This window comes from Oncorhynchus gorbuscha, linkage group LG10, assembly GCF_021184085.1.
Source record: "Oncorhynchus gorbuscha isolate QuinsamMale2020 ecotype Even-year linkage group LG10, OgorEven_v1.0, whole genome shotgun sequence".
Taxonomy (NCBI): domain Eukaryota; kingdom Metazoa; phylum Chordata; class Actinopteri; order Salmoniformes; family Salmonidae; genus Oncorhynchus; species Oncorhynchus gorbuscha.
The window spans coordinates 94,356,515-94,371,803 of record NC_060182.1 but is presented as its reverse complement, the minus strand read 5'-3'; the positions used below and the strand labels follow the sequence as shown (position 1 = coordinate 94,371,803).

At 42.6% G+C, this 15,289-nt stretch overlaps 1 protein-coding gene across 6 annotated transcripts in view; it reads right to left on the bottom strand.

The window, feature by feature from the left end:
- LOC124046767 (ninein-like) overlaps positions 1 to 11,742 on the bottom strand; it is a 75,699-nt gene extending 63,957 nt beyond the window's left edge. For all 6 annotated transcript variants that reach the window (XM_046367512.1, XM_046367509.1, XM_046367510.1 and 3 more), the window contains exon 1: positions 11,468 to 11,742. The gene's annotated coding sequence lies outside the window, so the exon portion shown is untranslated. The remainder of the gene's footprint in view (positions 1 to 11,467) is intronic.
- Positions 11,743 to 15,289: the final 3,547 nt, after the last annotated feature.

Below are 15,289 nucleotides of genomic sequence, written 5' to 3'. Positions count from 1 at the left end.
AATTTTACCACTGCTACCACTCTGTGTAGCTCAGTTGGTAGAGCATGGCGCTTGTAACGCCAGGGTAGTGGGTTCGATCCCCGGGACCACCCATACGTAGAATGTATGCACACATGACTGTAAGTCGCTTTGGATAAAAGCGTCTGCTAAATGGCATATATTATTATTATTATTATTATTATATCATTTTCATATAATAAATGTCTTCATATCTGAAATCATTGCCATGTGGTTAATCAAAATTAAAATGATAAACCTAAGGTAACTTCTATTGCCAACTATGTAAAAATAGCCTACATACAGCCAACAAATAAAAACATTGCAGCCTGCAGGTAGAAAATCTCCTGATAAAACTAAAATATCCTATGAATCAATCACATTGGCTACACATGGCCTGTCTGCAACGAACTTGAAACACTATCAACTATTAATTTAGTGCAGGCCTGAAGCTGGTGCTAGCGAACTTGCAACATTGTATCAAATATTCAGTGCCCTCAGAGTTTCCCATGCCAGTGAGCTCGGGATGCCAGTGAGCTCGGGATGCCAGTGAGCTCGGGATGCCAGTGAGCTCGGGATGCCAGTGAGCTCGGGATGCCAGTGAGCTCGGGATGCCAGTGAGCTCGGGATGCCAGTGAGCTCGGGATGCCAGTGAGCTCGGGATGCCAGTGAGCTCGGGACAGACACAGCTGTAGGTTATTTGATCAAGTGCTTGACTTGGGCAGGAGCTCACCGGGGCTGAGAACCGGCACCTCAAAGTTTCTACTGCTCAAGTTCCTGTTCCTCTTATAGAATATTAGCTCAAATATTGTGGAGCTCCTGCACCTACATATAAACAGCACCAGCACCCAAAATGAGTACCAGGAAGCTATTTCAATCCAAGTCAATAGGTAGCCTATAGGTCTACTTCTATGCATAATCAGGCCAGGTAGCCTATAGGTCTACTTCTATGCATAATCAGGCCAGGTAGCCTATAGGTCTACTTCTATGCATAATCAGGCCAGGTAGCCTATAGGTCTACTTCTATGCATAATCAGGCCAGGTAGCCTATAGGTCTACTTCTATGCATAATCAGGCCAGGTCTACTTCTATGCATAATAGTAGACTATAGGTCTACTTCTATGCATAATCAGGCCAGGTAGCCTATAGGTCTACTTCTATGCATAATCAGGCCAGGTAGCCTATAGGTCTACTTCTATGCATAATCAGGCCAGGTAGCCTATAGGTCTACTTCTATGCATAATCAGGCCAGGTAGCCTATAGGTCTACTTCTATGCATAATCAGGCCAGGTAGCCTATAGGTCTACTTCTATGCATAATCAGGCCAGGTAGCCTATAGGTCTACTTCTATGCATAATCAGGCCAGGTAGCCTATAGGTCTACTTCTATGCATAATCAGGCCAGGTAGCCTATAGGTCTACTTCTATGCATAATCAGGCCAGGTAGCCTATAGGTCTACTTCTATGCATAATCAGGCCAGGTAGCCTATAGGTCTACTTCTATGCATAATCAGGCCAGGTAGCCTATAGGTCTACTTCTATGCATAATCAGGCCAGGTAGCCTATAGGTCTATGCTTCTAGGTCTGCATAATCAGGCCAGGTAGCCTATGCATAATCAGGCCAGGTAGCCTATAGGTCTACTTCTATGCATAATCAGGCCAGGTAGCCTATAGGTCTACTTCTATGCATAATCAGGTCAGGTAGCCTATAGGTCTACTTCTATGCATAATCTATGCATAATCAGGTCAGATTCGATGCCTGCGTGTCCTTACACAACATACACACATATATCTGCTCGACAAAAAAAACAATATCGGTTGACCAAAAGCCTAAGGACCAAAGAATCGACCTGTCGACTAATTGGGGTCAACCCCAATCAGATGCTCAACATGTTCTGCTCACACCTAGTGTAAATGGTCCGAGCCAAAGCCACACGAAAACTCCAGACAATCATGGATTATAAAAGGGAAAGCGATGTTGTGGACACCGACACCTCGAACTAAACACCTTTGCCCGCTTCGAGGAAAAGACGAGCCGCCAACGTGATGGTTCAGAGTCACCATGTCAGAGATTCCAGGGATGGTTCAGAATCACCATTCCAGGGATGGTTCAGAATCACCATGTCAGGGATGGTTCAGAATCACCATTCCAGGGATGGTTCAGAATCACCATTCCAGGGATGGTTCAGAATCACCATGTCAGGGATGGTTCAGAATCACCATGTCAGGGATGGTTCAGAATCACCATTCCAGGGATGGTTCAGAATCACCATGTCAGGGATGGTTCAGAATCACCATTCCAGGGATGGTTCAGAATCACCATTTCAGAGATGGTTCAGAATCACCATTTCAGAGATGGTTCAGAATCACCATTTCAGAATCACCATGTCAGGGATGGTTCAGAATCACCATGTCAGGGATGGTTCAGAATCACCATGTCAGGGATGGTTCAGAATCACCATGTCAGAGATGGTTCAGAATCACCATGTCAGAGATGGTTCAGAATCACCATGTCAGAGATGGTTCAGAATCACCATGTCAGAGATGGTTCAGAATCACCATGTCAGAGATGGTTCAGAATCACCATGTCAGAGATGGTTCAGAATCACCATGTCAGAGATGGTTCAGAATCACCATGTCAGAGATTCCAGGGATGGTTCAGAATCACCATGTCAGAGATTCCAGGGATGGTTCAGAATCACCATGTCAGAGATTCCAGGGATGGTTCAGAATCACCATGTCAGAGATTCCAGGGATGGTTCAGAATCACCATGTCAGAGATTCCAGGGATGGTTCAGAATCACCATGTCAGAGATGGTTCAGAATCACCATGTCAGAGATTCCAGGGATGGTTCAGAATCACCATGTCAGACAATAGACTAAGGCTACGTTCCAAACAGCACTATATCGTGCACTACTTTAGACCAGGGCCCATAGGTGGTCCATTACATAATATGGAAAAGTGCATCATTTGTGACCCAGAGTAACAGTTGCACAAACTTATTTAAGCATGCGTTATTGTTTCAGATAGGTCTAACCAAGTACACACCTCTCACAAAAGGTCTACTAGTATCATTTTGATGTGAATGATTTACATTGTCACCAGGCTAGTCTTCATTAAACAACATCTGTGTGTTGAGTCAACATATCCATGGCAACAGGCGCAACAAGCCCTCAGCACAAAACAACAGGCGCAACAAGCCCTCAGCACAAAACAACAGGCGCAACAAGCCCTCAGCACAAAACAACAGGCGCAACAAGCCCTCAGCACAAAACAACAGGCGCAACAAGCCCTCAGCACAAAACAACAGGCGCAACAAACCCTCAGCACAAAACAACAGGCGCAACAAGCCCTCAGCACAAAACAACAGGCGCAACAAGCCCTCAGCACAAAACAACAGGCGCAACAAGCCCTCAGCACAAAACAACAGGCGCAACAAGCCCTCAGCACAAAACAACAGGCGCAACAAGCCCTCAGCACAAAACAACAGGCGCAACAAGCCCTCAGCACAAAACAACAGGCACAACAAGCCCTCAGCACAAAACAAAAGGCACAACACGCCCTCAGCACAAAACAACAGGCACAACAAGCCCTCAGCACAAAACAACAGGCACAACAAGCCCTCAGCACAAAACAACAGGCACAACAAGCTCTCAGCACAAAACAACAGGCACAACAAGCTCTCAGCACAACAAGCTCTCAGAACAACAAGCCCTCAGCACAAAACAGGCAGAACAAGCTCTCAGCACAAGGCCAGCACAAACAGATGCATAACAGTCAATAATGCAACCTAGAGCATAATACCCAAGTAATTAAATGGAAGAAATAACTGTTTCATAGGTTTACCATGGGGCGGCAGGTCGCCTAGCGGTTAGAGTGCTGGACTAGTAACCGAAAGGTTGCTTGATCGAATCCCTGAGCTGACAAGGTAAAAATCTGTCATTCTTCCCCTAAACAAGGCAGTTCACTGTTCCTAGGCCGTAATTGAAAATAATAATTTGTTTTTAAAACCGACTTGCCCAGTTAAGTAAAGGTTAAATAAATATTTTTTTAAAGTACACTATCATGTTAATGTTAAACTAGATGGTGAATGTTGCCAAAACAATATGACCATGCCTTATACCAACCCTTATTTAACCTTTAACTTAAGACAGTCATAATTATAATTCAATACAGGAAGTTGAGAAACTAATCTACCTCATATCCAGGAGACTACATGACCAAAAGTATGTGGACACCTGCTCATTGAACATCTCATTCCAAAATCATGGGTATTAATATGAAGTTGGGTACCTCCCTTTGCTGCTATAACAGCCTCCACTAGACGATGGAACGTTGCTGCAGGAACTTGCTTCTATTCAGTCACAAGAGCACTAGTGAGGTCGGGCAACTGATGTTGGGCGATTAAGCCTGGCTCTAATTCATCCCCCAAATCATCCCAAAAGTGGTCGATAGGGTTGAGGTTAGAGGTTGACCGATTATTCGGAATGACCGATTTAATTAGGGCCGATTTCAAGTTTTCATAACAATCAGTAATCGGCCATTTTGGACATCGATTATAGGACGCCGATTATGGCCGATTACATTGCACTCCACGAGGAGACTGCGTGGCAGGCTGACCACCTGTTACGCGAGTGCAGCAAGGAGCCAAGGTAAGTTGCCAGCTAGCATTAAACATATCTTATAAAAAACAATCAATCTTAACATAATCACTAGTTAACCAAGTAATATCATCAACCATGTGTAGTTAACAAACTTGTCCTGCGTTGCATATAATCGGTGCGGTGCCTGTTAATTTATCATTGAATCACAGCCTACTTCGACCAAACGGATGATTTAACAAACGCATTCGTGAAAAAAAATCACTCTCGTTGCACCAATGTGTACCTAACCATAAACATCAACGACTTTCTTAAAATCAATACACAAATATATATTTTTAAACCTGCATATTTAGTTAATATTGCCTGCTAACGTTAATTTATTTTAACTAGGGAAATTGTGTCACTTGCGTTCTGTTCTGTCAGAGTAAAAGCAGCAGTTTGGGCCGCCTGGCTCGTTACGAACTGTGTGAAGACCATTTCTTCCTCACAAAGACCGTAACTAATTTGCCAGAATTGTACATAATTATGACATAACATTGAAGGTTGTTACAATGTAACAGCAATATTTAGACTGATGGATGCCACCCGATAAAATATGGTACGGTTCCATATTTCACTGAAAGAATAAACGTTTTGTTTTAGAAATTATAGTTTTCGGATTTGACCATATTAATGACCTAAGGCTCGTATTTCTGTGTGTTATTATGTTATATTTAAGTCTATGATTTGATAGACCAGTCTGAGCGGAGGTAGGCAGCAGCAGGCTCTAAGCGTTCATTCAAACAGCACTTTCCTGCGTTTGCCAGCAGCTCTTCGCTGTGCTTCAAGCCTATCAACTCCCGATATTAGGCTGGCAATACTAAAGTACCTATTTGAACATCCAATAGTCAAAGGTATATGAAATACAAATGGTATAGAGAGAAATAGTCCTATAATTCCTATAATAACTACAACCTAAAACTTCTTACCTTGGAATATTGAAGACTCATGTTAAAAGGAACCACCAGCTTTCATATGTTCTCATGTTCTGAGCAAGGAACTGAAACGTTCGCTTTTTTTACATGGCAAATATTGCACTTTTACTTTCTTCTCCAACACTTTGTTTTTGCATTATTTAAACCAAATTGAACATGTTTCATTATTTATTTGAGATTAAATTGATTTTATTGTGCATTAAAATAAGTGTTCATTCAGTATTGTTGTAATGGTCATTATTACAATATATATATAAATTAAAATCGGCTTGTTTTGGTCCTCCAATAATCGGTATCGGCGTTGACAAATCATAATCGGTCGACCTCTAGTTGAGGTCAGGGCTCTGTGCAGGCCAGTCAAGTTCTTCCACATCAATCTCTACAAACCATTTCTGTATGGACCTCGTTTTGTGCACTGCTGAAACAGGAAAATGCCTTCCCCAAACTGTTTCAACAAAGCACAGAATTGTCTACATTGTCACTGTATGCTGTTGTCATTAAGATTTCCCTTCACTGGAACTAAAGGGCCTAGCCCGAACCATGAAAAACATCTCCAGACCATTATTCCCCCACCAAACTTTACAGTTGGCAATATGCATAGGGGCAGGTAGCGTTCTCCTGGCATCCACCTAACCCAAATTCCTCCGTCAGACTGCCAGATGAGTGATGAATCACGCTTCACCTCAGAGAACACGTTTCCACTACTGCAGAGTCCAATGGTGGCGAGGTTCACACCAAACCAGCAGACACTTAACATATTTTATTTTATTTCACCTTTATTTAACCAGGTAGGCCAGTTGAGAACAAGTTCTCATTTACAACTGCTACCTGGCCAAGATAAAGCGTAGCAATTCGACACATACAACAACACAGAGTTACACATGGAATAAACAAAACATACAGTCAATAATACAGTAGAACAAAAGAAAACAAAAAGTCTATATACAGTGAGTGGAAATGAGGTAAGTTAAGGAAATAAATAGGCCATGGTGGCAAAGTAATTACAATCTAGCAATTAAACACAAACATTGCGTATGGTGCATCAAAGCTGGGACCAAGAGAATGAAAAATAGCTTCCATCTCAAGGCCATCAGACTGTTAAACAGCCATCACTAGCACAGAGAGGCTGCTGCCTAAATACGGACTTGAAATCATTGGCCACTAATTAATGGATAACTAGTCACGGATACATATCTTGCATTTTATACCATCTATTGCATCTAGCCTATGCCGCTCGGCCATCGCTCATCCTTATATGTATATGTACATATTGTTATTCCATCCCTTTGCTTATATTTGGGGTTATTAGGTAGTTGTGGAATTGTTAGATTACTTGTTAGATATTGCTGCACTGTTAAAACTAGAAACACAAGCATTTTGTTACACTCCCAATAACATCTGCTAACCCTGTGTATGTGACCAATAACATCTGCTAACCCTGTGACCAATAACATCTGCTAACCCTGTGACCAATAACATCTGCTAACCCTGTGACCAATAACATCTGCTAACCCTGTGTATGTGACCAATAACATCTGCTAACCCTGTGACCAATAACATCTGCTAACCCTGTGACCAATAACATCTGCTAACCCTGTGACCAATAACATCTGCTAACCCTGTGACCAATAACATCTGCTAACCCTGTGACCAATAACATCTGCTAACCGTGTGTATGTGACCATTAACATCTGCTAACCGTGTGTATGTGACCAATAACATCTGCTAACCCTGTGACCAATAACATCTGCTAACCCTGTGACCAATAACATCTGCTAACCCTGTGACCAATAACATCTGCTAACCCTGTGACCAATAACATCTGCTAACCGTGTGTATGTGACCATTAACATCTGCTAACCGTGTGTATGTGACCAATAACATCTGCTAACCCTGTGACCAATAACATCTGCTAACCCTGTGACCAATAACATCTGCTAACCCTGTGACCAATAGCATCTGCTAACCCTGTGACCAATAACATCTGCTAACCGTGTGTATGTGACCAATAACATCTGTTAACCGTGTGTATGTGACCAATAACATCTGCTAACCGTGTGTATGTGACCAATAACATCTGCTAACCGTGTGTATGTGACCAATAACATAACCGTGTGTATGTGACCAATAACATCTGCTAACCGTGTGTATGTGACCAATAACATCTGCTAACCGTGTGTATGTGACCAATAACATCTGCTAACCCTGTGTATGTGACCATTAACATCTGCTAACCCTGTGTATGTGACCATTAACATCTGCTAACCCTGTGTATGTGACCAATAACATCTGCTAACCCTGTGTATGTGACCAATAACATCTGCTAACCGTGTGTATGTGACCAATAGCATCTGCTAACCCTGTGACCAATAGCATCTGCTAACCCTGTGACCAATAGCATCTGCTAACCCTGTGACCAATAGCATCTGCTAACCCTGTGACCAATAGCATCTGCTAACCCTGTGACCAATAACATCTGCTAACCCTGTGACCAATAGCATCTGCTAACCCTGTGACCAATAACATCTGCTAACCCTGTGACCAATAACATCTGCTAACCGTGTGTATGTGACCAATAACATCTGCTAACCCTGTGACCAATAACATCTGCTAACCCTGTGACCAATAACATCTGCTAACCCTGTGACCAATAGCATCTGCTAACCATGTGACCATTAACATCTGCTAACCGTGTGTATGTGACCAATAACATCTGTTAACCGTGTGTATGTGACCAATAACATCTGCTAACCGTGTGTATGTGACCAATAACATCTGCTAACCGTGTGTATGTGACCAATAACATCTGCTAACCGTGTGTATGTGACCAATAACATCTGCTAACCGTGTGTATGTGACCAATAACATCTGCTAACCGTGTGTATGTGACCAATAACATCTGCTAACCCTGTGTATGTGACCATTAACATCTGCTAACCCTGTGTATGTGACCATTAACATCTGCTAACCCTGTGTATGTGACCAATAACATCTGCTAACCCTGTGTATGTGACCAATAACATCTGCTAACCCTGTGTATGTGACCAATAACATCTGCTAACCGTGTGTATGTGACCAATAGCATCTGCTAACCCTGTGACCAATAGCATCTGCTAACCCTGTGACCAATAGCATCTGCTAACCCTGTGACCAATAGCATCTGCTAACCCTGTGACCAATAGCATCTGCTAACCCTGTGACCAATAGCATCCTAACCCTGTGACCAATAGCATCTGCTAACCCTGTGACCAATAACATCTGCTAACCCTGTGACCAATAGCATCTGCTAACCCTGTGACCAATAACATCTGCTAACCCTGTGACCAATAACATCTGCTAACCGTGTGTATGTGACCATTAACATCTGCTAACCGTGTGTATGTGACCAATAACATCTGCTAACCCTGTGACCAATAACATCTGCTAACCCTGTGACCATTAACATCTGCTCCCATGTGACCATTAACATCTGCTAACCGTGTGTATGTGACCAATAACATCTGTTAACCGTGTGTATGTGACCAATAACATCTGCTAACCGTGTGTATGTGACCAATAACATCTGCTAACCGTGTGTATGTGACCAATAACATCTGCTAACCGTGTGTATGTGACCAATAACATCTGCTAACCGTGTGTATGTGACCAATAACATCTGCTAACCGTGTGTATGTGACCAATAACATCTGCTAACCCTGTGTATGTGACCATTAACATCTGCTAACCCTGTGTATGTGACCATTAACATCTGCTAACCCTGTGTATGTGACCAATAACATCTGCTAACCCTGTGTATGTGACCAATAACATCTGCTAACCGTGTGTATGTGACCAATAGCATCTGCTAACCCTGTGACCAATAGCATCTGCTAACCCTGTGACCAATAGCATCTGCTAACCCTGTGACCAATAGCATCTGCTAACCCTGTGACCAATAGCATCTGCTAACCCTGTGACCAATAGCATCTGCTAACCCTGTGACCAATAACATCTGCTAACCCTGTGACCAATAGCATCTGTTAACCCTGTGACCAATAGCATCTGTTAACCCTGTGACCAATAGCATCTGCTAACCCTGTGACCAATAGCATCTGCTAACCCTGTGACCAATAGCATCTGCTAACCCTGTGACCAATAGCATCTGCTAACCCTGTGACCAATAACATCTGCTAACCCTGTGACCAATAGCATCTGCTAACCCTGTGACCAATAGCATCTGCTAACCCTGTGACCAATAACATCTGCTAACCCTGTGACCAATAGCATCTGCTAACCCTGTGACCAATAGCATCTGCTAACCCTGTGACCAATAGCATCTGCAACCCTGTAACCATTAACATCTGCTAACCCTAACCGTGTGTATGTGACCATTAACATCTGCTATCCGTGTGTATGTGACCATTAACATCTGCTATCCGTGTGTATGTGACCATTAACATCTGCTAACCCTGTGACCATTAACATCTGCTAACCGTGTGTATGTGACCATTAACATCTGCTAACCCTGTGACCAATAACATCTGCTAACCATGTGCATGTGACCATTAACATCTGTTAACCCTGTGAGCAATAACATCTGCTAACCCTGTGCATGTGACCAATAACATCTGCTAACCCTGTGACCAATAACATCTGCTAACCCTGTGACCATTACCATCTGCTAACCCTGTGACCATTACCATCTGCTAACCCTGTGACCATTAACATCTGCTAACCGTGTGACCATTAACATCTGTTAACCCTGTGACCAATAACATCTGCTAACCCTGTGACCAATAACATCTGCTAACCCTGTGACCAATAGCATCTGCTAACCATGTGACCAATAACATCTGCTAACCCTGTGACCAATAACATCTGCTAACCGTGTGTATGTGACCATTAACATCTGTTAACCCTGTGAGCAATAACATCTGCTAACCCTGTGACCAATAACATCTGCTAACCCTGTGACCAATAACATCTGCTAACCGTGTGTATGTGACCATTAACATCTGATGGTGATGTTAGGCTTGTGTGCAGCCACTCAGCCACGGAAACCCACTTTCACGATGCTCCTGACGAACAGATCTCTTGCTCCCAGAGGCAGTTTGGAACTTGATAGTGAGTGTTGCAACCGAGGACAGACGATGTTTACACTCTACGTGTGTCCTACCACTTCACGGCTGAGCCATTGTTGCACCTAGACATTTCCACTTCACAATAACAGCGCTTACAGTTGACCGCCGGCAGCTCTAGCAGGGCATCCGAAGACCTTGCCAAGTTGAAAACGTGTCACTGAGCTCTTCAGTAACACCATTCTACTGTATGTGTTTGTCTATGGAGATTGCATGGCTGTGTGCTCGATTTTATACATCGGTCAACAACGGGTGTGGCTGAAGTAGACGAATCCACTAATTTGAAGGGGTGTCCACATACTTTTGCGTGCGCACACACACAACTTTCCCTGGGCACTTAGGGGGGTCAAAGGGCAGAGAACCAAATGATTCATGCAGTGACTCGGTTGACAGGTTACAACAAAGTAACCAGGCTAAATTCTGCTTGTTACCTTGTTCAAAACGCGACGATTGGAACATAGATACATTGTAACGAGGCACGCACGACTGGAGCATTTCTGTCAAGATACTTTTCGTGATGATAATGCTTTGAAAAAAAAGTCTAACGGTCTAGTAATGTCGATTTGCAGGCAAGGAAAATATGGTCGAAGAAAGCGAAAAACTGGGCGCTGCATGAAGACCATGTTGAAATGTCTTCGGCGGCGTGTCAGAACGAAACCACCCCGTTCAATGTGTATTACATTTTTGGGGGATCGTTGCCTACGAGCCTGGTAGGTAATGAAGTTGACATGTTTTGAAATAATAGATCATTTAAAAAAAATAGCTACAAACTTACCCACAGCAACTCCACTGACTCGGAGGATGCCTATTCCTCCTCTCTGGTCGTGTTTTAGGGAGCCCGCTACAAAGTTTCCCAACAACCTTCCGTCTTTGGTATTTTTTCTAAATAAAAAAACATAACGAAACTTGATGATTAAACTTCTTGTTTTGGGGTTGCGTGTCACGGTTGGCCTACTTTAATTTTTTATTTCGTTGTCAAAACGGTTTGTTCTGGTTCAGTACGGCTAAAATGCCTTCTGCATCCTGCTGCCTCTCCTTTCAGATTTTGAAAAGCTCCTCAGGGGGGAAGGGGTGGTGACGCGTTGAAATGCACTGGAGTCGTACGGATGTCGTCATTGGTACACTCTCAATCGGACATGATTCAGTCATTGGTACACTCTCAATCGGACATGATTCAGTCATTGGGAGAATCTTAATCGGACATGATTCAGTCATTGGGAGAATCTCAATAGGACATGATTCAGTCATTGGTACACTCTCAATAGGACATGATTCAGTCATTGGTACACTCTCAATCGGACATGATTCAGTCATTGGTACACTCTCAATCGGACATGATTCAGTCATTGGGAGAATCTCAATAGGACATGATTCAGTCATTGGTACACTCTCAATAGGACATGATTCAGTCATTGGTACAATCTCAATAGGACATGATTCAGTCATTGGTACACTCTCAATCGGACATGATTCAGTCATTGGTACACTCTCAATCGGACATGATTCAGTCATTGGTACACTCTCAATCGGACATGATTCAGTCATTGGTACACTCTCAATAGGACATGATTCAGTCATTGGTACACTCTCAATAGGACATGATTCAGTCATTGGTACACTCTCAATAGGACATGATTCAGTCATTGGGAGAATGTCAATAGGAACTGATTCAGTCATTGGGAGAATCTCAATCCGATTTGATTCAGTCATTGGGAGAATCTCAATCGGATATGATTCAGTCATTGGTAGAATCTCAATCCGATCTGATTCAGTCATTGGTAGAATCTCAATATGATTTGATTCAGTCATTGGTAGAATCTCAATCCGATTTGATTCAGTCATTGGGAGAATCTCAATTGGAAATGATTCAGTCATTGGGAGAATCTCAATTGGAAATGATTCAGTCATTGGGAGAATCTCAATTGACCACTCTTCGCGTCCTCTCTCATCTCAATTAAATCCAAAGGCTTTATTGGCATGTGAAACCAAAACCCGTGAAATAGATAATAAACCAACTGAAATAAACAATTTAAAAAAGGGTACAGTAAACATTACAAAAAAAGTTTCAAACGGATAGAGACATTGCAAATGTCATACTATGGCTATGTTGAGTGTTGTAATGGTGTGTAAATAGGTCCCGCCCTTCTGACATTCTCCTCCAATGGGTTTTGAGAAGGAGAGAGGAGAGAGTATTCGAGGAGTATCCAAGCATCCAAAGTATCCAAGTATGGGGGCCGGGGACCATTTGATATTCAAAAATTCCTCTACAAGGCCAATGCATCTGTTTTAAACTGTCATTGAATCAAAATAACTTTTATGTCATATATATATATATATATATATATATATATATATATATATATATATTATATGGAGATTCCGGAAAGTATATATGGAGATTCCGGAAAGTATATATGGAGATTCCGGAAAGTATATATGGAGATTCCGGAATGTATCTATGGAGATTCTGGAATATATATATGGAGATTCTGGAGATTCCGGAATGTATGTATGGAGATTCCGGAATGTATCTATGGAGATTCCGGAATGTATCTATGGAGATTCTGGAATATATATATGGAGATTCTGGAGATTCCGGAATGTATGTATGGAGATTCCGGAATGTATCTATGGAGATTCCGGAATGTATCTATGGAGATTCCGGAATGTATATATGGAGATTCTGGAATATATATATGGAGATTCTGGAGATTCCGGAATGTATGTATGGAGATTCCGGAATGTATATATGGAGATTCTGGAGACTCCGGAATGTATATATGGAGATTCTGGAGACTCCCATCTCCCTCACTAGCTTTAAGAATCAGCTGTCAGAGCAGCTCACAGGTCACTGCACCTGTTCATAGCCCATCTGTATACAGCCCATCTATCTACCTCATCCCCATAATGTATTTATTTATTTTGCTCCTTTTGCACCCCAGTATCTCTACTTGCACATCCATCTTTTGCTCAGCTACCATTCCAGTGTTTAATTGCTATATTGTAATTACTTCGCCACCATGGCCTATTTATTGCCTTAACTCCCTTATTTGACCTTATTTGCACTCACTGTATATAGACTTTGTTTTCTTTCTACTGTATTATTGACTGTGTTTTGTTCATTCCATGTGTAACTCTGTGTTGTATGTGTCAAACTGCTTTGCTTTATCTTGGCCAGGTCGCAATTGTAAATTAGAACTTGTTCTCAACTAGCTTACCTGGTTAAATAAAGGTGAAAAAAAAGAAATATATATATATATGCGCGCGCACGCACGCACACACACACATCATCCTTTGCAAATAAATGATTAAACATGACAAATAAGTAATGGGTTAAAATAAAACATGCTTTCATTCATAACATTGAAACCTTAATTTAACAAAAGTTACTTTAATTATGGCACGAGAATATAATCAGATTTACATAATAAATCTACACAGATGAGGACGAGACAGTGACATGAATAGCTGACTGTCATTCCCTTTCCTTGACATAATGATAATAATACACTTTTTAATTGTACCTTTATTTAACCAGGCAAGTCAGTTAAATACAAATTCTTATTTTCAATGACGGCCTGGGAACAGTGGGTTAACTGGTCTAGGAACAGTGGGTTAACTGGTCTAGGAACAGTGGGTTAACTGCCTGTTCAGGGGCAGAACGACAGATTTGTACCTTGTCAGCTCGGGGATTTGAACTTGCAACCTTTCGGTTACTTGTCCAACGCTCTAACCATTGACTGCCCTCCCATCTGTAGCCTACAGAACTCATATTATATATCTGTGTGTGTGTGTGTGTGTGTGTGTGTGTGTGTGTGTGTGTGTGTGTGTGTGTGTGTGTGTGTGTGTGTGTGTGTGTGTGTGTGTGTGTGTGTGTGTGTGTGTTTAGCCTAATCAACATGTTGATCTTTTTATAACTTTTGTGAGCCAATCATAATATTGCTTCCTATTGCACATAGACCACCCTTCACCTCAAATTTCACAATCCTTCATGTCATCAGGAAGTACACCTACGCGTTCTCTCCTATGTCTGGCCCAAAGTCAAGATCTCTGCAGTTTACACTTCAAAATGAGGAAAAGAGATACTGAAAATGAAACCAAGGTCATGAACATCAAGGTAACCAAGGCAACCCTCCTGAAAAGAAGAAGTTACACAACAAACTGTCAACTGGTTCAAGTGAACAGTCACTGTAGTAAGTCACAGCCTGTATGACTGTATTTGCTCTCCTTTCAGCGTTGCCATAGGTAACCTCACCCCCAGGCTCAGCGTTGCCATAGGTAACCTCACCCCCCAGGCTCAGCATTGCCATAGGTAACCTCACCCCCCAGGCTCAGCGTTGCCATAGGTAACCTCAACCCCCCCAGGCTCAGCGTTGCCATAAGTAACCTCACCCCCCAGGCTCAGCGTTGCCATAGGTAACCTCACCCCCCAGGCTCAGCGTTGCCATAGGTAACCTCACCCCCAGGCTCAGCGTTGCCATAGGTAACCTCACCCCCAGGCTCAGCGTTGCCATAGGTAACCTCACCCCCAGGCTCAGCGTTGCCATAGCTAACCTCACCCCCAGGCTCAGCGTTGCCATAGCTAACCTCACCCCCA